Source organism: Emys orbicularis, chromosome 10 (genome assembly GCF_028017835.1).
Source record: "Emys orbicularis isolate rEmyOrb1 chromosome 10, rEmyOrb1.hap1, whole genome shotgun sequence".
Taxonomy (NCBI): Eukaryota; Metazoa; Chordata; order Testudines; family Emydidae; genus Emys; species Emys orbicularis.
The window spans coordinates 33,244,317-33,267,882 of NC_088692.1; the positions used below are offsets into that span (position 1 = coordinate 33,244,317).

Genomic DNA, 23,566 nt, shown 5'->3' on the forward strand with positions numbered 1-23,566 from the left:
TGTGGATGAAGAAATATAGCTCTGTTGACATTCACCTGCAAAAATCAGTACTCAGGCTGGATACAGCTGGAATAGGGAAGATAAAGAAGGGCCACAAGCCTTCAGTATTCTAGACTGGAGGGCCCTGACCTGGTCTGTAGGTCACCTTTGGGGAAAAGCATGCACTGAAAGCTTCTTTCACTGGCACACTGATCCTTGCCGTTTAATATAGATTTCAGTACAATTCCAAGGCCATATAGGTGGAGGGAGACTGTGAGCCTCATATGCTGACACAAATCAGAAAGTCATTCCCTAGTGTAATGGATACAGGAGTTTTCCCAGGAGAGAGAAAAGCAAACACTGAGACATTCTACACAGGAGCTAAACAAGCCCATTAACCCCGTCTCTGAGAAACCAAAGTGCACCTGACACCGCTACACACCAGTTCCAGCCTCAGGCAGGAAAGCAAGGGGGTGGGCTAACACATTGCAGCATCTGGGGACGAAGACTCCTTCCCAGAATAAAATGAAAGGTAGGAGCTTAAACTAGAGTCAGCCAGTAATATTTGTGATGCTTTTCTATCAGCAGTTGAATAACTTACTCAGCCATTAATTTTCTCCCTTATTCATCCAGTTTTATAGATAGTCAAACAGTATTTGTCAAAGACATGACTTTCTTTCTGGCAATCAGCAAATAATTTATAACCAGCACCCCGTTATTTGGGCAGTTTACTGAAAACCTCTCTTTCATGCATGGCAGAAGAGAGCAGGCAGTGCCCTGATAGCATTACCACGCGCCCCAGGGAGCGAAGGGAATTGCCTGGCTTTATGTCTGCACTGCAAAGTGCAGGACCCGAAGAGCACTAGACCCTTACTTGTGAGCTTCCTACCTCCCAAGTGAACTCACAATCCCATGACTCTGATCAGCCAGTCCCAACCCTCAGCAAAAAGTGAGGATCAGAAGGGAAATAAATGAAAAATAGTAGATATAGACAAAAATGAGCTTGGGTAAACTCCTTCCTTTGGGTCTACCAAGGCATCTTTTGTTTCTATGACAGGTTTCAGAGTAGCAGCCGTGTTAGTCTGTATCCACAAAAAGAACAGGAGTACTTGTGGCACCTTAGAGACTAACAAATTTATTTGAGCATAAGCTTTCGTGGGCTAAAACCCACTTCATCGGATGCTCAAATAAATTTGTTAGTCTCTAAGGTGCCACAAGTACTCCTGGTTTTTTTTGTTTCTATGGCTGTCAAAACAGAGGCACATTCATGAGACCATTACAGCTCATGTGTCTTGTAAGCAAATAATTAGGTTGGTTTGCTTGTTAATTTATTCTAAAAGCCATAAGTAATAGCTTTAAAAAAATCAGGCACGTTACAGAAACCCAGAGCTTAAAACCTACAATCATAATAAAAATCAGCTTTACACCAGGTTACTTTTCAGGCCTCATTAAACTGTTAGGGGAAAGAGAAAGGAAGAATGAAAAATATAATGTTCCAATGGCCTTGAACAAAAGCTGCACTACAGCTTGTCATAAAAGATTAAAGAGCCAATAAACATGATGACAAAGCCAATTTTCCAGAGCCATGCCCTGAACAGTCACATGCCCAAATTCTGTCTGAATAATTTACCTCTCCAGGAGTCTCAGCAGCAGATCTCATAGAATTTAAGGTCAGAAGGGACCATCATGATAATCTCATCTGACCTCCTGCCCATTGCAGGCCACAGAACCTCACCCACCCACTCCTGTAATAGACGCATAACTAAGGCTATGATTTTGGCACGGGTATTTTTTATTAAAAGTCATGGACAGGACACAGGCAATAAACAATAAATCATGGAAATATACAAAAAGCTATAGCCTGAGCCCCGTCACCCGGGGCTGATGCCCGAGTCCTGCTGCCTGAGCTTTGTAGGGCCCCCTGTGGCTTGGGGCCCCGGGCAACTGCCCTGCTTGCTACCCCTTAACGCAGGCCCTGGCAACAATGGTGCACGAAATGGGATTTTTGACACTTGTTGTACTGCAGATTTTAAAGGAAATAAGTGATTTCTCATTTTTTTCTCAAATCTAACGCTTTCATTGGAATTTTCAAGAACACAAAAACATCTCTTAGTATCATGGAATCTTTGACCTCCGTGACAGAATTGCAGCCTTATGCATAACCTCTGCTGAGTTACTGAAGGCCTCAAATCATGATTTAAAGACTTCAAGTTAGAGAATCCATCATTCACACTAGTTTAAACCTACAAGTGACCTGTGCACCATGCTGCAGAGGAAGGCGAAACCCCTCCAGGGTCTCTGCCTATCTGACCCGGGGCAAAATTCCTTACTAACCCCAAATATGGCGATCAGTTAGACCCTGAGCATGTGGGCAAGATTCACCAGCCAGAGAGACACACACACTCTCTCTCTCTCACACATCCTTCAGTGTTAAAAGGAAACACACATGGTCATTACGGCCTGAGGCCACGGGTCCTTTGGAGCAGATACTGCATGAACAGAACTGCTTCCTCCCTCAGACCTGGATCAACTCTGATGCTGCATTTTTTCCAACTGGCAAGGGTGAGTAGTAAGAATCCTATGTGCCTAATGGTATGGCATAAGATGGTGCCTAGCCCTCCAATGGAAAATCCCAGATAAAAGGTGGACATAGCCAAATATCTGATTAAAGAAAAGGAGAATTGAGACGGCCTTGTTGATCAGGGGTTGTTTGCATCTGGGTTCCATTTTATCCAAACTAGCAAAGTAAAGTGGGTACAAACGAAAAGACAAGCACACCTTAGCATGGGAAGACCTACTGAAATCTAACACAACTCCAGTGTTTCTGGAAGCAAACTGTTTCTGTCTGAGGTGGAGAGCTTACCACTCCATTTCTACCCCCATCAGAGCCATCGGGGAACGGGGGGGACGACTGCAAAGTGGTGACCAAAAACAAAGGGCCTTGAAGCAGAGGAATGAGAGCACTGAGAAAACCATGGTGCTACCAGAGCCAGTGGCAGGAGCTCACGTGAACAGCCAGTAGGTGACTCATAAGGGGAATCAGACTGGCCAGCTCACCCATCCACCTACTACATTTCGTTAGATTTATTCAAATGTGTTTTAAGCAGCATAAATCCCTGGCAATTTTTTTTTTTTTTAAAGAACATCATTTTGTACAAGAATAGAGCTCCAACAGATATAACTGCCTCCATATCACCACAACAGTCATCAATAATTTAAAAACCTCACCTTTTTCTAGAGACCTCTACTCCACAGACCCTGTCCACATCTAGTAAATCAACCTGCCCCAGAAGTCAGAGAAAACTTGGTGGTGGACTAGGGTTGCCAACTTTCTAATCAAACAAAACCAAACACCCCTGCCACACTCCTTCTCTGAAGCCCCACCCCTTCTCTGAGGCTCTGCCCCCACTCACTCCATCCCCCCTCCCTCTGTTGCTTGCTCTCCCCCACTCTCACTCACTTTCACCAGGCTGGGGCTGGGGTGTGGGAGGGGGGTGAGGGCTGCGACTGGGGGTGCAGGCTCTGGGGTGAGGCTGGGGATGAGGGGTTTGGATGCAGGGGGCTATGATCTCTGGACTGGGGGTGCAGGCTCCAGGTGGGACCAGAAATGAGGGGTTTATGGTGCGCGAGAAGGCTCTGGGCTGGGGCAGGGGGTTGGGATGCAGGGGGGGTGCAGTCTCCGGCTAGGGGTGTAGGCTCTGGGGTGGGGGGGAAGGATGAGGGGTTTGGGGTGCAGGAGGGGGCTCTGCGCTGGGACAGAGGGTTGGGGTGCGGTAGGGGATGTGGGATCCCAGCAGCGCTTACCGTGGCTCCCAGGAAGTGGCCGCTAGGTCCCTGCGGCCCGTGGCTCCACGTGTTGCCCTTGCACCTGCAGGCACTGCCCCTGCAGCTCCCATTGGTCACGGTTCCTGGCCAATGGGACTTGCTTGCCCTGCACTCAGGGTGCGGGCAGCGCGTGGAGCCTCCCTGGCCACCCATGCGCCTGGGGGCTGCAGGGACCTAGCGGCCGTTTTTGGGAGCTGCACAGAGCTAGGGCAGGCAGAGAGCCTGCCTTAGCCCTGGGCCCCTGCTGCGCTGCCGACCGGACTTTTAATTTTTCAACTGGGTGTTCTTTTCAAAAACCAGACGCCTGGCAATCCTATGGCAGACACAACTTGCTTCCTTGTGACACTGGGTGCTGCACATCCACCAGCTCTGCTGGCCAGAAACTTGACATGGGAAGAGTCAATGCTAGGAAGCATTCCAACTAGGAATGGAACAGAGGAAGGAATGGTCTTGCATACAGATTTCCCACTCAGATTTGGCCATTTTGCTGGTTTGCCATTTTCTCCTCCTTGATCATCTGTCTGAGCAAGTGAACCAGGTATCATTCAGTTCTTGTAGCAGGAGGTCCTGGCAATACAGGTAATATTGCACTGGTAAGTACCATGAAGGAAGCCCTGAGCACCAGGACAGGTTCTTGGGATGATTCCCCAGCCACAGGCTGAGCATCCAAGTAGTGCTGCTCATTGCTACATTAAGCATCAACTGGAAGTCCCAGGGTAGCTCAGCCCAGCATTTCTGCACTAGGAGCTGTGCCATCATGCTCCAACTATAAAGCTAGAGCAGCTTCTGACATGATAGAATGCAGCCATCACCCATAATAAAAATAATTAAACACTCCCTCTATCCTACCACAATAGCAGGAAAGTGGATTCTCCACTGGACTCGGTTTGATAACAACAATGCCCCAAACCTTTCCGTGAGAAGTTATTTTTATAATGTGATACAAATCACTTCAAAGTCATTTAAGGTTGAACAAGGGTAATAAATTCTGGGGTAATTATACTGATAATCTCAGCAACTTTCCCTTCATTCGCAACAATGACTAACTCAAAAATATGACCCACAGCATTTGTTTCTCTATTTGGGCAGTACTCAGGGCAGGTCTACACTACAGATTTTCAGCTGCACTGCTGTAGCCCTTCTGGTGAAGATGCTCTAAGCCAATGAGAGAGCGCTCTCCCACCAACATAGTGCTGTCTACACTAGCGTGTAGGTGTGACGCCAGGTTTACACTACAGACTTATATTGGTATAACTATGTCGCTCAGGGGTGTGGATTATTCACACCCGAGTGACGTAGTTATACCGAAGTAATACTGTAGTGCAGACCAGGGCTAAGGGCTCATCTTCACATACAACGCTACAGCGGTGCAGCTGTGCTGCTCTAGTCCTTTAGTGAAGATGCTCCTACACTGATGGGAGAGCTTCTTCCATTGGCATAGTAAATCCACCTCCCCGAGAGGCAGAAGCTATGCCAATGGGAGAAGCTCTCCTGCCAACCTAGCCCTGTCTACATGGGCGGGTTAGGATGGTATAACTACGCATAATCCACACCCCGAGTGACATAGTTATACTGATATAGGTCTGTAGTGTAGACCTGGCCTCACACCACTGGAGTAAAGGGAGGGTTAGAGTGCCCATTTGGAAATCCAATCTGCAGGTGATTCAAATGCAGCTGGAAAGCTCAGACCCCGAAAATGGCAAAGAACAGCCCAGCCCTACCCCAAACTGTTTGCTCTTTGAATCACAAAGAAATCTGGTAATTAGTTTTCCATTCGTCTCCAAATAAACAATAGCCCCACTTTCAGATATTTTCTTCGGTCTTTTAACAGCTGATGTTTTGTCTGCCAGTAGTATAGAACACAGGTTACTCCCATTTGTTAAATTAATCCCAAACAGGTGTTCAAATCTGGTTAAGTATGCAATTATGTAATTAAACTCAGCTGTGTAATCAGCATCTTAACTCCCACTGACTCAGACTCACTGCTCAAAAGAGGTTTCTTATTTGAAAAACCATTTACATGTTATACTTTGGAATCCCAGCAAGTAATATGTACCAAAAGCTTGAATGAACAGCTGTTGGACTGTCACCACTTTATATCCTAAAGTAGACTCTCTCAGCCCAGGGGAGCCCCAGACTAGTCCAAACGGTGCAGGCACAGAAGAGAAAAGCTCCATGGCCTTGCAGTCATGAGATCCCCTACTGCAAGTACGCTTCTGCTCCTGTGGGTAGAGGTTGTAGGTGGCTCCCCATGAAGCTCTCTCTCAAGGATACAGCTTTCTGGTGAGTGAGGGAATGGGGATGGAGGGCCACCAGGGGAAAGGAGCTAAAAATGATGACGGAGAATACCACCAAAAAAGAACAAACAACAAGGGGGGAAAAGGGAGAGAAAAGGAGACACGATGGTAACTGCACAGGGCATGGCACAATGGGACAGGCACCAACAAATCCGCACAGCCCAAGAAGGGCTCCCAGGCAATAAGGCTGGGAACCAATTCCTTAGCAGAGGGTTTCACACACTTACAGATTTAGTCCACATTACAAACTGACCATCTTCAAACTTCTAAGTGGAGATAAAAGATTAGAATCAGTCACAGGTCAAAGTGAAGAAGAGCATGGAATGGAACCTGCAAAGCAACCCCCTATGGCCCTGCCTTTTGCTAGGGAATGCCCAATTTTCAAATATCAGCACACAACAGCATATGCTTTCCATACAACAGGGTAGGTTGCCAGTGCCGCAGCCAGAAGACACATTCACTCACCACTGTGGGATTCGACTCTACCCCTCTGCTGCAACTGCATTCCTGTGATGTAGTTGTGAATGAAACATGCTATTTAAATCACTAAAATGTTTACAATTAACTCTCTGCCTTTCATCAGTCAATCCCCCTTCTTCTCTCCAGGTTTTCTTCCCTTTTCTCCCTTTAGCCTTTAAGGCCTTGGCTACACTGGCAATTCACAGCGCTGCACTTGCTGCGCTCAGGGGTGTGAAAAAACACCCCCCCTGAGCGCAGCGAGTGCAGCGCTGTAAAGCGCCAGTGTAATCAGCGCCTGCAGCGCTGCACGCTCCCTCGCAGCGCTGCAAGCTATTCCCCTCGGAGAGGTGGAGTACTTGTAGCGCTGCGAGAGAGCTCTCGCAGCGCTGGCGGCGCGACTACACTCGCGCTTCACAGCGCTGCCGCGGCAACGCTGCCGCGGCAGCGCTGTGAATCTGCGAGTGTAGCCAAGGCCTTAAAGCAAAATTTCAAGAATGACTAATAACTCACCCTGTACTAGGTATAGCTACCCTCCAAGCTTCTCCTTTCAAATTACCTGTAGAGCAGCTGTTGAGCTCAAACCTCTCACTTGTTCTCATGTCACTCTGCTGGATGGATTAGCTCACTTTCCATGGTCTGAAACTAGGGTGACCAGACGTCCCGATTTTATCCTGATATTTGCTTGTTTGTCCCACGTCCCGACCGATATTTGGTCGAGACACTGGACAAAAACAATTTTGCCCTCCGCTCCGGCGCACAGGCGGAGCCCGGAGGGGCTCTCGCTCCCCCCGCCCCGACTCCACCCCCTCCTTCCCCTATTGGATCCCTCCCCAAATCCCCGCCCCCTCACTGCCCCATTGGATCCCGAGCCGGGCCCGGGGAGGAGACGCCCCTGTGCAGCAGCCTGGGCACACGAGCCATGGCCGGCCGGGGCCGGGAGCGCTGCAGCGTAGTACGGAGGCTGCTCCAGCCCTGCAGCCCACGGGGCAGCGCAGTGGGTCCGGGGGCAGCGCGGAGCAGGCAGAGCCCCGGTGGGCGGCATGACCGGGGGGCGTGGGCCACCCACCAGAGACACGCGGTGGAGAGGGGCTGCGGGGGCGAGATTTGTCCCAGGCGGGGCGGCCGGCAGACAGGGGCGAGGAGCCGGCTGGGGTCCCCCGAACCGATAAACTTCCCAGCCGCTGCCGGGGAGCCCCGCGCCTCTCCCGCTCGGCTGCACTCCAGCGGCTCGCCCCGCCGGGAAGGAGCCGCTGGAGCGCAGCCAAGCGGAGAGGCGCGGGACTCCCCGCTGGCGGCAGGACGCGCCACATGTGCCTGGGGCGGGCCGGGGGGGCGGGAGGCTCCGCGGGGAAGGCCGTGCGCGCGGCCGGGGCGCTGTGTGCGATCCGGCAGCGCGGCTGGGGCCTGCTAATGCCCCCGGCCCCTGCGAAACTGCTTTTTTTTTTTGCTCCGCCCCCTCCCCCCCGTGTCCCGATATTTCATCCCTGTGATCTGTTCACCCTATCTGAAACACTGAGCCATCATGCCTCTACCTACAATAATATCCCACATGATGCCAGTTTTGCCTCATCCCTGAACAATGCATCATGGGCAAGTAACTTTTTCTAGATCTGAGGCTCAAGTACAGTTTGTTTACAGCTTTCCCAGATGGAGAAATCTGTCTGAAACACAACTTGCCATTTTAGGAACTAAACCCAGTGTTTTCACATACCTTAAGGGTGAAACATTTCTGTATGCAGGACAAAATGTTTGAAACTATAGAACATGATTGACAGGATGAAAAAATAGACAGCTTCCACAAACTGTTCTCTGTGTAAAAAGTTACATTCTCTCAAGCAGCATTCCTTTCACACTTGATATCTCCCACAACCACCCATGATCTGCTGCCATTTTTCTTGAGGTTTTGCTGCATTATACATGTGTCCATGTGGAGCCTCACTGAACTCACTAGGGACCCATCTGCAGAATCAGGGCCTGACTGGGCCAAATTCTGCCCTGCTGATGTCAATGCTTGGAGAGCACCAAGTACGGCCAACTTGAAATCCGCAAGAAACTTTGCAAAAATCAAAAAGAATTTTTCCTCTCCGAAAAGACAAACAGCAAAGTCACTTTGAAACACCCACAACACTAGGGCTGTACTAAACTTTTGCTCTGAATAGCTATTTGGGCAAAAGCCTGGAATTTAGCTTCAGCCAAATAATATTTTGAATTCATACTGGAAGCCAAATAGTCACAAAGCAAAACTCCATCAGCCACTTTAACCCATCTCCCTGTCAGTTATGACGATAGCTCAGGATGGCGAGGAGGAGGGTGGTTCTGTGGAGACACTGCTCCTTTTTGGCCCCTCCGTGTGGCATGAGTCACTTCTCACCTCCTTATTGTCAATTTGCATCCAAGTGCCACGTCCATCACCCCCTCACTGGCATTCTGTTTCATCTTCCTTGCAAAAAGCAACAAAGAGTCCTGTGGCACCTTATAGACTAACAGATGTATTGGAGCATAAGCTTTCGTGGGTGAAAACCCACTTCGTCAGACGCATGTAATGGAAAGTTCCAGAGGCAGGTATAAATATGCAGGCAAGAATCAGACCATGCCCCAAAGAGAACAAAGGACCCTGGCAGTGCATTAAGCTGTATCTAGAGTTTGTCTCCTGTGAGGTTGTTCATTTCTCACTCTTCTCATTTTGCCACTGGCACCAAACTTCTCTTGAAAGCAGCACATATCTCATCCAAGAGACTTATCTTAACCCTCTACTGCAGGTGAACAACATAAACCAGAGAGCATTCACAGCAAGTGTTTTAAGCTTCTCAGAGTGGTATTCCACTTCATATCTTAGAAAGTAATGCATTTGCCATTTTGTAAAAGAACAGTCATCCTGTCTGGAATAGTTCTCATTATGATCATGTGTTCAAATTGAGAGACATTTGCTGGTTTTTCCCCCTGAAGTGGGTCAATGGGCATAGCAAGTTATTAAAATCAAATAGGAACGTAGCATTAACTCAGCAGGAATATGAGGGTGACTGACTACTGGTTATTACTACTAACTTCCTGGTACCTCAAACAATCAGATGTCGTACACGCAAATGCCATTTACTGCCCTGCAGACTACGCAGCTTCAGTCCAATGCCACTTATTTGGCTGATTAGTTTTTTAGTGTGAGTGGGCTATCTGTAATAGTCAGCAACTTAACGGTATCTGTATTGATTACTGCAGAAACTATCCAACCCACACCTCATTCATCCACAGGTGGTATAATCGGCAATGAAAGCGTAGTGACTTCTCCACACTTCCCAAAGATTAAATAGCAGAGGTTTCTGCGGGGTCTCTCATTACTAAAACTAGCTCCTTGTCAAAACACACCGTGGTGCACTTGTTAATACATTAAATATGATTTTAAATTAAAACTAAAGCTACAATTGTTGGGGGGGGGGAGGGAAGGGTGTCACATGGCATATAGAAAAGGTGGCTGCCTGACTCCTGGTTTTTTCAACCCCCCACCCCACACTAATTCTCGTCAATTAAGGGTTCCCAAGTATATAAACCATAACTTTCTCTGAAATGTATTAATTAGATGAGGGGGACCCTTTTTGTTGTGTTATCATGCATAGGTGCTGACTCCGTGGGTGCTCCGGGGCTGGAGCACCAACGGGGAAAAATTAGTGGGTGCTCTGCACCCACTGGCAGCCAAGCTCTCCTCACCTCCCGCCCCACCTCCTCCTCTGCCTCCCCCCCTGAGCGCACCGCGTCCCCGCTCCTCCGCCTACCTCCCAGGGCTTCCCCCTGGCCGCCACCAAACAGCTGTTTGGCGGCGTAGCAAACGGGGGGGGGGGGGGGGGAGAACATGGCACGCTCAGGGGAGGAGGTGGGGCCGGGATTTGGGGAAGGAGTTGGAATAGGGGTAGGGAGGGGGCGGAGTTGGGGCGGGGAAGGGGTTGGAATGGGGGGAGGGCAGGGCCGCATGGAAGGGGTGGAGTGAGGGTGGGGCCAGGGGCATAGGGTGGGGTCGAGCACCCAGGGGAAAGCGGGGAAGTCAGCACCAATGTTATCATGGATCCATCTGGGAAAAACAAATGCCAAATGACCCATGCCTGCTAAGGCCAAGGAAACCCAGCCGTCTCTCACCCTGGACTTTGCAGCTATGAGGACTTTGAATCTACCAAATTTGATTTTTTTAATCTCAAGACATACATGAGCTCTCGAATGATGTGGGAGAAGTCAAAGCTCGTTTGATCTATTTAGATAATGAAGAAAGAAGAACTGCCATAGAAAAGAAGGAAATTAAAATGGAGAATGCTTCATTAAGGCAAAGAGTAACCAGTCTTGAGGAGAAACAAGAAAATATTGAAAACAGATTACAAAAATAATTTGTGGTTACTAGCATAGACATAGTTTGACTTCTGTATGGGGGGGGGGGGGCGGGGGGCAGCTCCTGTCATGCCAATGGAGCTGCGTGGAGGAGGCAAATTCCATACCTGCCCCCCACAAGCCTCAGGCATTATCCGCCCTCACCTTCCCCCCAAAACACCCATGGTTACTAGGTGTCCTTGAAGCATGGGGAAGGAAAAAACATGATCAGTTTGCTCCAGAACATAATCTGAGATACTAGGTTTGGATCCCAGTTTGCCTCCTCTGGACACTGAAAGGGGTCATTAAGTGGCAGGGGCAGCAGGAGAGAGACCAAGAGACCAATAATAACCACAAGCCCACCATCTTTAAACTGCAAAGATTTAATGACAAAGTTAAGCTGATGACTGCTCCCAGGCAAAAATGAACTCTTAAGTATAAAGATTTTAAATTTTCTTTGTATCCAGACTTGTCTGTGAATTTAAGCAAGAAGAGAGCACCACTAAATAGCATCAAATGAGCTCTTCTGGGATCAGATATTACATACATCCTCAAATATCCTACAATCTTCATAATGAAGCGGACACACACTGTGAAATACTTCAAAACCCCAGCAGATACTTGGCAAGCACTATAGGAATTGAGAGCAGATCTCGCTACAGATATCAGCAGGAAAATAAGTGGAGAATATAAGCCCTGGAGAAAAGGAACTGTGATTGGGAAAACTAGGCAACTCAAATACACATATTTGATATATTTAATAGCGTTACAGGGTATAATTATCTTTAGTATAGGTTGATAATAAATACTTTCAATATATTGATAAACCAACAAAAATATATATATGTTAATAACTATATTACTCTTATCTCCTTATATTTATAAGTATACTCATATGTTTATAATATATATGTATGAATATATTGGCACCATAACTGTTTACTTGCATGTTAGTTGTGATATGGCCACTTGCATATTTATTGTTACGTTTCTACCTGTACTTAAAGTTTATATACATTAAAATACGTGTATGGTGGTAATATATTCAGATTTGTTTGCAAACATATCATTTATGTCACTTCACGTTAATCTTTTTCCATTAGTCTACTGGTATAAATATTTATATACCATGTCCATATTGGTATTTATATACTATATGCTATTACTTATGCATTCATATCTATGAAGCTATAGGTTTCATTCATTTATACACCTTGGCACATATAAGTATTTTGGTAAACGTAGGTATATTTCTGGCAGATTCCTAATAAATTCATATTGCAGGGGTGAGGGGGAGGGTGGGTGCAGGCATACACCATGTGAGATCTGAACGTGTCTGTACTGGAAATCTGGGATGTCATGGGTAAGGCAGGTGGTATTTGCATGGAGAGGAACTCAGAGGCTGTCAATCTATTGGGCATCAATTAGCATCTGAACAACCACTGATTTTTCATGAATTCTATTAAGTTTTGTTCCTGGAACATACTGCGGGCTTAATGGACCCTCCAAGAGAATCAAAACTTTGAGGCATGTAATCAAATGGATGTCATAAAGCTTCCCTTCAGGAGACCCATTTAAGGAATAAAGATGCAGACAGAATTAAAAAACTATGGGTGGGGCATTACTATCACACCTCTTTCAGAAGCAAGGGAGTTGTGATACTAATCCACAAGAGTTTAACTCTTCAATCTAGGCCTTGGCTACACTTGCAAGTTAGAGTGCATTAAAGCAGCCCCGGGCGCCCTAACTCCTGAGGTGTCCACACTGGCAAGGCATGTAGAGCGCCTGGACTCTGCAGCTGGAGCTAGGGCGACCAGATAGCAAGTGTGAAAAATCGGGACAGGGGATGGGGGGGGGTAATAGGAGCCCATATAAAAAAACCCCTAAATATCGTGACTGTCCCTATAAAATCGGGACATCTAGTCACCCTAGCTGAAGCGCTCCTGGTAATCCACCTCCATGAGAAGCATAAAGCTTGCTGCGCCCCGGCTGAAACGCCCGGGCGTCAGTGTGGACAAAGTGTTGCATTACTGCGCTGTGATTGGCCTCCGGAAACATCCCATAATCCCCTGAAGTCAAGTGGTCACTCTTCTCATTGTTTTGAAATCAGCTGCAAGCATGTGGATATCCCCTTTCAAAGCCCCATTTCTGACAGCCGGCATGCTTATCTGCTCCGGGACAAAGCAAACCATTACTGTGGAATGCTGCTGCTGTGACTGTGTGGGAGGGGAGAAGGGGGGGGGGGTCTGCTGCTGTCTGAACTTACAAGACAGCATGCTGACACATGCTCATCCCCCCAAAACACACTGTCTCTCCCCCCACATACACACAACACACTCCCTATCACACTTCACCACCACCCCCATTTGAAAAGCACGTTGCAGCCACTTGCACACTGGGATAGCTACCACAATGCACTGCGCTTTGTGGCACTGCAAGAGCTACTAATGTTGCCACGCCAGTGCACTTGCAGCTGACAGTGTAAACACATGGCAGCGCTTTCCCTGCTGCGGTCTCTGAAGGCTGGTTTAACTCCCAGCGCTCTACATCTGCAAGTGTAGCCAAGCTCCTAGTCAGTCATGGTCAGATCCAGAGGGCAGGTACATAATAGCTGAAAGTATTTTCAATACTATGAGGATAATTTGTGGGGAGTGTATATAATCCTAGTGGTGGGAACACACCCTTTATCACAGAAATAACTGACATTTTCACAGAGCTGATGGCCCAGTGGAGCTAGGAAGAGAATGGAATGCGGTCATGGATGATAGAGACAAATCTGTGTTCCAGGTGAAAATCTCAGGCCTGTGCAAACCATCCATTATCTCTACTGAAGTATATTGGACTAGTGAGTATTTGGAGACTGAAGCACCCTACAAAGCGTGACTACACACATTTCTCCACGGTTCATACCTCCTATTCCAGATCCGATTTGTTTATGAAATTTAAGGTGCTAGCTCCTGCATGCCTGGAGGCTCAAGTCAGTAATATCATCATCTCTGATCATGCTCCAATTTCTCTTCACATAGATAGTGGTCATAGTGCTACAAGAGCCTCAAGATGGAAGTTAAACACACATCTCCTTAATAAAGACCCTACATTTCTTCAGATGATTGAAACTTCCATTACCAACTTCCTGAAGGCAAATACAAATACTGTCTCCTCTACTCCAACTTTATGGGAAGCACTGAAGGCTATCTTAAGGGGAGAATGCATAAAATTTGCATCTGAGAAGAAAGGAATAAATTACTTAGTTCTTTAACAGAGGAGGCTGCTAAGGTTTTGTGTACACTGGCCAGTGAAAAATAAAACTTTTGTCCTTTAGAGGTGTTAAAAAAACAAACAAACAAACAAACAAAAAAACACACACACACACCCCCCCCCCCGAAAGACAAAAGTTTTGTCTGAGGACAAGCACTGGTGTGAACAGTGCTTTATCGGCATTAACGGTAATGCCACTTGCTAACACCGCTCACTGGGGTGGAAATTTGTCGTCGGCGGGAGCGCTCTCTCCTGCAGACAAACAGCAGCTACACTGTGCGCCTTTTAGCAGCACTGCTGTAGCGGTACAGCCGTGTCACTAAAAGCTGCGCAGTGTAGACATAGCCTAAGTGTGGGGAAAAAAACAAAGATGATCCTTAGAATAATGAGCTGCTGCACTCTCTCATTACCTCAGAATACAAATACAATGAATGTATGTTCACCCAGATTGAATTCATGCTTACAGAATTAAACAGAGGCATTAAGAATGCGGGGATAAAGCGAGCAAACTCCTTGTGAGGAAAATTAAAATGGCTTTATCCAGTAACACTACATCCTCTTTGCTACAGGACAACAGTCATTCTGTACTAGAACCTGATAAAATTAACAGTATAAAGACTTTTATGCACCCCTTCATACATCTCACAGCAAGTTCAATTCCAATCTATTTGACCAATTCTGACAAATGGTGTTATCTCCTCCACTTTTCAGTTAACTCAAGGAATGTGTCTGGGGTACCCTCTATTGCCTCTATTATTTGATATAGCCATGGAATCATGAGCAGCATATATCAGACACTCACCCCTCCACTGAAGGAATTACCATTTAGGGTAAAGAGTACAAGATTAGCCTATACCTGGATGATATTCTGCTCGCTCTCAAAAATCCTTCCTCTTCGATTCTACCTGCAGTAACCTACTTCAGTGAGATCCCAGATTTTGGATAAACTGGAACAAGTCTCAAGTTACGGACATTTCTTGAAGACCAAATCCATCTCAAATACAATCATTCTCCTTTCATTCATGCAAAGAGATAACCTATTTAGGCATCAGGATATGCTCTGATTTATCAAAGATAGTATCTGCAAACATGAATGTCATACTCAGAGAAGTGACAAAAGACATTGAGAAATGGCATTCACTACCAATATATTTATTGGGAAAGGTAGAAGCTATTAAAATGAATGTAGGACCAAGATTAACGTATATGTATCTTTTAATTCCACTTAAATTTCCTGCTTCACCTTTCACAAGAATAGAGTTGTACAACAATTTTTATGGAATACAAAGACACCACGGATAACCCACAAGATACTTAAGAAATCATGGCAAAATGGAGGGCAGGGGATTACCTGATTTGCAATTTATACCACCTAGCTTTTCAATTAATATTTTTAATAAGATTGTTCTGTCCCACTAACTCTTCCCAAACCCCAATGTGAGTTGCGATTGAAGAAAAATTAGTTAATGCTCTCTCTCGGCACTTCCATTTTTAAAATGGTTGCCTGCACCTTTAAGGAAAAGGTATTTACCTCATCTGGGAGTGTTTTTCAGAAAAATCAAGTTGATTGCCACTTCTAATCTCACCAACTCTCCTTCCATGCCAATCTGGAATAATCCTCATTTAAATTTGCTAATAGCTCAAAACTCAAATCTGCCTGGTTAACCAAGGACATATTAACCATAAAAGATATTGCTGAACACACAATTTTAGCCTTCTTCACATATCTTAGCGATAAATACCAGCTATCAATAGATCAAGGTCCTTTCTACAATAAACTTCAACTCAAAATTATAAAGGAGCTGGGGAATGGCTGGCAGGTCACAAACACTCCACCTGAATTGCACCTTAAAAAGAATAAGAATGTTAGCCAAAAATATTTTGCGGGTAACACATACAAATGGCTGAACTCCTTAATTTATCCCACTGAATATAGCATAAAAGAACAATGGAAAATGAAGCTAAATATCTCCATTTCTTCTGACAAGTGAGATTATATCTGGCACAATGTACGCAGAACATGCAGTTCTTTGGTTTTGGATTTCTTTCCGAACAAATTTACAAGCATTACTGGACTCCTGGGTGACTGCAATGAAGCTGGACTCTCCCCACACAGTAAATGTTGGAGATGTGACAGCTCCATTGCAAACCTGTCTTACATTGACATACAAAGACTAAGTATAGCCACACTTGGGGGGGGGGGGGGGGGAGGGAAATGTGTGGTGTTCTACCTAAGGCGACTAGGGTAGGGATTTCCCCTACGCCAAGCCTCTGTGTTTTGGGCATTCTCAAATCTCTACCCTTTCGAGTAATGCTAAGAAATGGACTACTGCAGCACATATAGTGGCCAAGAGTGTCATTTTGCAAAAATGTAAATCTGCTGTTCCCCTTCACATTCTTCGAGCTAGCCAATATCACCCTCATGGAAAAACTGACATTAATCTATAGAGGCACAAGATCCAACTGTGAAGACACTTGGTTGTTCATGAGAGCTTGACAAATTGACTCCAGGTACATTGAGCTTCTGATGCGCCTTTTTTGAGAGCGTGGGGATGGGAGGTTTGCTATAATGCTTAGGGGTACTTATCTGTGAATATTAAAATACTGTGTTATTGTTAAATGTGTACTCGTGCTGTGTTTTCTTTGTCATTGTACTTTAATGTCTGTATGGATTTATTAAACTTCTGAAAAATAAAATTAAAAAAAGATACAATTGTTAAAATCACCAAAGTACATTTTGTGATGCAGCCTCCTTGCTCTATCATTTTCCTTCATTTATTTGATCATTCAAAAACTCCACAATATGCACTAAGTCTCTCAGTCATTAATTTACAGAAATGAGGTCTGTGTTGAATAAAATGGACTTATTTCACCCATTCTTGTCTTCAGAAATATGATCTTCCATTTCCACAAGATCATTCGCTCGCTCTCTCCCTCGATAGCTTTCCCCAGAAAATAACCTACTTCTCTGGAATGAAAGTTTGTTTCCTTCTCTCCTACACTTTTATGCTGGAGACCCAGATAAAAGAAATCTCAGATATTTTATAGAACATTCAACGTGCTGCCACAGGGCCCAATCTTGTGAGATGCTGAATGTTCTCAATTTCCATTGAGAACTTGAAACCCCTCAGGATATAGCCCTTATTCCTGTGGATTATCTGTCCACACATTAAAGCCAACCACAGTGGCCAAACCCCATTAGCTGCCTGTTTCATCGTGAAGTGTACATCTGTTCTAGCACATGCAACTGCTCTTCCGATAGGAAGTCAGCAGCCTTTTGCAGCGTGCAGTCATGTGTTCCTTTCAGAAAAAAGTTTTAGTTTTTAAAAAGAATTAGTAAGAAGTTGTGATTTCACACACACACACACACAGGTCATTTCTTAACATGTTAAAGGATTTTTCTCCCTGTTAGGACCAAGTCCGCAAGTGTGAAGTTGTAAAAATTAAATTGATTTTGGTTATCCATTTGAGAGAGGAGGAGCACAAAGCCCCTACCCCCCCCCCCCCCCAAATAAAATGGCCAAATAGAGAGAGTGGATTAATGACAATGATTTTAAATGAAAAATAATTTATTTTAAACTGATATTTTTTATTTTATTTAAATAATAAGTTTCTCTTTTTAAAAATAAACCTGCTTAAATTGAAATCTGAGTTTAATACAAAATATGTTAAGGACGAAGCTTACTATATCTTAAAACATTTAAATAAAAAATAAATATGCTGAATCCATGAGCATCTACCATGAACTCTAAGAGTTAAAGACTGTTTGTCTATATAAAGAAAGAATCAGTGGAAAAACATCCAACTTTTGAGATCAAACTTTATAAATAATGCACAATAGCTCAGCCTAAGTTACACTCATTTTCAAGAGACTTAGGCAAGTAAGAATTTATGCTCCAGTCAGGAGCGATGGAAGCTCCCTAAAAGTGGGGAGGCCCCACGCCATCCCTTCCCCCTGAACCCCTCCTCCCGCACCACCCCTTTCCCCTGAACCGCCTGCTTGCCCTTACAGCCAGTAAAAAGCCCCAGTCACTTTCACATGGGCATATTTAAAATTTTTCTCAGGCTGACTTGAAATAATCCTTTTAATTCACTGATTACAGTTAATCCCTCTGTTTCTTTAATAACTCATTTAGTTGTAAATGTTAAACATGTTTTGATAAGAGAAGTTTACATATGCAAAACATTTAAGTTTGTTTTGTTTAATAAAAATAAATTGTATATGTTGTGTTTAATTAAATTCCATTTACCACCCCAATGTAGCTTGACACAATTTACAAGCAAAAAGTTAGCTAGTAAATGAGCAATATATCATTCACTATTTTCTAACATACTAAAAATGTGCAATTAATAAGAACCTGAAAATATTAAGCTATAATTGCTTAAATCAATGTAAATAGTGTACCTCCTAAGTAGCAAAAAGATTATCAAATCTAGTGTAAAGGCGCTATTTAGCTGTAAATCAACGTTTTAATGGTTATACCAACCAATGAGAATGCACCTTTCTCTAGGCAATCACTGAACTATACATGGAAATGTTGATTACAATCAATTATTTAAATTGAGGCTTTCCACTTGGTGATTTAAATCAATGCACCCTGAATAGAATGTAACAAACCAGCCAGAAAACCAAGTTTTGAGTGCTAAGCAACAGGGTGTTTTTTTCAGCAAGATAGAAAGCACTTGGAGGCAGTGACTTACAAGGAAAGTGCCTCCTCAGCATTGCTATGTGACACAGTCATCTAAAAAGAATGAATTCAATCCAAGGAAAGAAAGAGGATTAGAACACTTAAAAAATTGTGACTCTGCAGTAAGAAAATGTGATAAATTGACTAATGAATGCTGACAAGCTGGGCAGGTGTTTAACATTTTGAATTCTAACACTGTGAGCTGGTTGTGTGAACAACGCAATTTTTTAACTGAACCCACCCCATCGCCCACTCCAAACTCCCTTGGCCAATACCAAATGGCTGAGGCCATCACGCAGCAGAAAGCAGGAGACTGCAGGAATTGTGTTGGTTAGAAATCACAATCACAGTAGATATTAGGGAACCTCTCTCACAGAGGAGTTGGGACAATTTGGGAGGAGAAAATCTTCATCTTTAACATGTGGAAGTTCAGCCCATGGAGATGAAAGTTCCCAGTACTGCAACGTTCCACCTTGCGCTGAACAGCCTTACCAAGACGGACCTTAAAGACAAAGGCAGCTGCAACCAATCTGATTCATACCAGCTAAACACAGCCCTCAGTTCCCTGGTCAGTTGTCAAGTGTGGCCATCCACCGGACACAACATCGTCAATTTACCATCGCATCCTTTCCCTAGAACAGTGGTTCTCAAACTTGTTTTTCCGCAGACCACTTGAAAATCGCTGAGGGTCTCGGCGGACCATTTAATGATCTTTCCAAATGTTGTTTGCACCGTTAGCTAACTATTGTAAAGCGCTTTGGATAAAAGTGCTATATAAAAACTTAATTATTAACTTTTTTTGTTCTACAAATAAAAGCACACAACTCATATTTTAATATCAGTAGTCTTACTTTTCTAATGAGATGGATATGCCCTCTCCCTCCCGCCGCAGCAGCCCCCAAGCTGGGCCTGGGAAGGAGGGGGGGGTGTCTCTCCCACACCACAGCAGCCCCAGAGCTGGGGCTCGGAAGGAGGGAGGTCTCTCCCTGGCAGCCGCAGTCCTGGAGCTGGGGAAAGTTGCCTCTTTCTCTCGCCACTGCAGCCCTGCACGTCCCAAATTCCCCCCACCCCCTCTTCTAGTCCCACTTCCCTCTCCCACCTACTCCCTAATCCCCCCAAGGCCACCACCTCACCTTACATGTGCATCTTCTCCAGGGTCCAGGCACCTAATTAGAGGAGCCATGCCTGCACGGCTCCACTAATTAGGTGGGTGGCCTTCATTCACTCGTGTGCGGCTGCCCAGGTCCACCTTATCCGTGGACCACCTGAATGGAGCTCGCAGACCACAATATGAGAACCTGTGCTCTAGAATCAAATCTATTCCCTTCTCCAGGTGTGCAGCAGGCACATCACACAAGTAACATTGTTACAAGGTGTGTTTCCTTGTATGCACACAAATCCTTCCAATCTCATCATTCAAGCCATTTTTTAAAATGTAGGAACAAAAAGTCATCGTTTTGGCCTTCTGCTCCAAAGATCTTTAGTGCACAAGGTTAAAAACAAGCTGCCACAATTTGTATTAGACATTAGCTGCACTGGCTTGATGGAATTAAATGAACTATTCTTGGCTCCAAAGTCAATAAAACGGAGCTTCCAGACTTTGGTTTCAGAGCGTGCAGCTAAGAACAATTTATCTAAATCATTGCTTCATATGAGGGGAAAAACAAGCTGCTAACACACATCACTGCACTAATGGACCTTTCCACAAGCACTGAAAAGCCCAGGCCTGGCTGTCATTATGCAGTCATTTAAGTGAATGGACCAAAGGGGACTCATTGGCCCTGTGGATTACTACCATAGCCTTTCGCCCATGTTAGAAGAGAGCTTGCTAGAGGAATCCTAGCCAATAATGCACATTTGAGTAAATAAAAAAAATAAAATTACAAAATTCAACACAATATTCAAGAGACCTGGAACAGCCGGGAACTTTGCAGGTCAGCACTGCAGTACAAAAGCAGAGCTACAGTATAAACAGGTCCTCAATTTCTATAGCGCCCTAAAAAAAACTACACTCAATGTTACGGTTGCAAGCAATGCACTCAAAAGCCAACAAGTGACAATATGGAGGTTGCCTGTGCCACCTTTATTCTATCTCCATGTGTATGCATTTCAATATACACTAGTTACATCAACATGTACTATTTTTCCATACAACCCCTGCATCCAGGGCCGGCTCTAGGCACCAGCAAAACAAGCTGGTGCTTGGGGCGGCACATTTTTAGGGGCGGCATGGCCGGCACCAGAATGCCGCCCCTAAAAATGTGCCCCGGCCGCCCTAGCTCACCTCCGCTGCTGCCGCTCACGCGCCACGGCGCGTGAAACAGCTGATTCGCGCGCAGCTGCTCGCCCTCCCTCCCAGGCTCTCAAACCTGGGAGGGAGGGGGAGATCCCGAGCGGCCGCGGCACGCGAAACAGCTGATTCACGCGCCGCTGCTCACCCTCCCTCCCAGGTTTGAGAGCCTGGGGGGAGGAGGCAGGGCTGGGGATTTGGGGAAGGGGCGGAGCTGAGGCGGGGCCGGGGGTGGGGTAAGAAAAAAACGGGGGGGGGGGGGGGCGGCCAAAATTGTTTCTGCTTGGGGCGGCAAAAATCCTAGTGCCGGCCCTGCCTGCATCAAGCAGTGCACAGACTGTAACACAGAGGTGAAGGTGGTGGTTACACACCACAATCCCTATTTACCAACATTAAAGTAACTTTCCTCTATGGAAATTAAATATTTGTAATGTTTTAAAAATCAATTAAAAAAACATAAGTGTTATTCTTATCCTCACTATTAATGAGGGCACCCCACCTTGTTGGGAATGGGCAACAAGGGATGGATCATTTGATGATTACCTGTTCTGTTCATTCCCTCTGGGGCACCTGGCATTGGCCACTATCAGAAGACAGGATACTGGGCTAGATGGACCTTTGGTCTGACCCAGTTTGGCCGTTCTTATGATGTAGGGTGGCTCTTCTTTCCTTGCATTCCCAAAAATGGACAAACTAAGTAGTCTAAAATGTTTGTCTGAAATCAGGTTTTTCCAACGGTGAAATGTAGCAGGTTTGGTTACTTCAGTATGTGCCTCAGAGCACATAGCAAACTAATGTAAGAATTTCATTGCCTGTCACTGAACTGGAGTTACTTTTGGCAGGAAACTCAAGTGTTGAACTTGCACATCACACAACAGTTTAATTTGAGAGGAGTACGGCATACATTTGAAACTACCTGGGGAATGTTGGGGAGACTGAATTACATTAATCAAGTTGAAATTTGGCAAGGAGCTTTGGGCTAACACCTTCACTCATGTGAAAAGTTTTAGACCTCAGTTTTGGATGTCATACAGAAAGATACCTCCAGTTGTAGCATACTCTGTCAGCCCCTGCTGAGGAACTATAGAGTACCTGGAGATAAAAGAATGAATAAGTGCAGCTTGAAGTTCTGTTAGCTGTATAGAATACCGCTTTCCATATATCAAGCCAAAAGAAACAACTCAGTTAGTTTTGTGTGGTTAGAGGATATCTTTGAAAGTAATTCTTGTGAGTTGAACTGTACTAAAAATAAGTGAGCAATGCCAACTGTTGGAAATTCCTGAAATGAAAACAGTAATGTCTTGGGGCCTGATTCCACAGAACGTTCACCTGACATCTGAGTGGAGGCATAGTGTACTTGTGCAGTACAAACACTGGACCCAGGTTTATTCTCTTCTGATTTTTTATAAGTTGACCGTAAGCGTTAGAGATCAAAAAGGCATCTGTAAGTGCAACAAAAGTGCATATCCAAATCCATTGTGTCACTGAACAGAGTGTTATCTTAAGCTTTTATAAAACTTTGCTTTAGGGAGTGTGTTTTCATGGGAGCATTCAGTTTACAGAAAATATGTTAGCAGCAGTCTTGTAGGTTCCATGTCAGTTCAGTCTGAGATAAAGGGCTGTGCTCATTACAGGGTGAATAGTTGTTGATTGCTGAACATCAGGGGAAGAATAGAAGAACCTGGGGTGTTTAGTTACTTCTAATGAAACTTTGCAGCTTTAACATTTTTCTAGTAAGTGCTCAAAAGTCAAAAAATGCCAAAGTTAAGGTTACACACACAACTGTAACCTCTGTCCCTTGTGTATACATTGTGTAGTTCATAATGGCACAGCAATACTTTTTTCCCTCTGGATCACTGCATCTTTCTGTGTACAGGTTGGATGGTGTTCAATAACTGATGGTAGGGGTCATGATAATCTCTGTATTATTCAGGGCCAGAATCCATTTTCAGTTACAGCAGTATAAATCCAGAGTAACTAACTCCATTCTATTTATCTCTTGATCTTAGTACTTTTTACTTTGACCTTAATTTATGTCAATGGGTACATCTACACAACAAGTAGATACCTATAGCAGCAGGTCTCAGAGCCCGGGTCCACAGACTGTAGGCTCCCACTACAGCATTAAAAATAGCTGTGTAGACATTCGAGCTTGGGCTAGAGCTTAGACTCTGAAGTCTAGGGAGGGTGGCAGGTTTCAGAGCCTGAGCTCCAACCTGAGCCCGAACATCTATACAGCTAGTCTGTACACCTGGCCTCTGAGGCTCAGTGCTGTGGATTTCTGTCTGCCATGTAGGTGTACCCAGTGTGACTGAGATGTAAATATGGGCTTCAGTGTGCAGGTTGTAAGGTGCACAGAGAACATAAGAATGGCCATACTGGGTCAGACCAAAGGCCCATCTAGTCCAGTATCCTGTCTTCTGACA

The 23,566-nt window shown here is 45.1% G+C and overlaps 1 protein-coding gene across 1 annotated transcript in view; it reads right to left on the bottom strand.

Moving 5' to 3' along the window:
• FAM234A (family with sequence similarity 234 member A) overlaps positions 1-23,566 on the bottom strand; it is a 48,049-nt gene that overhangs the window by 22,908 nt on the left and 1,575 nt on the right. The window lies entirely within an intron of this gene.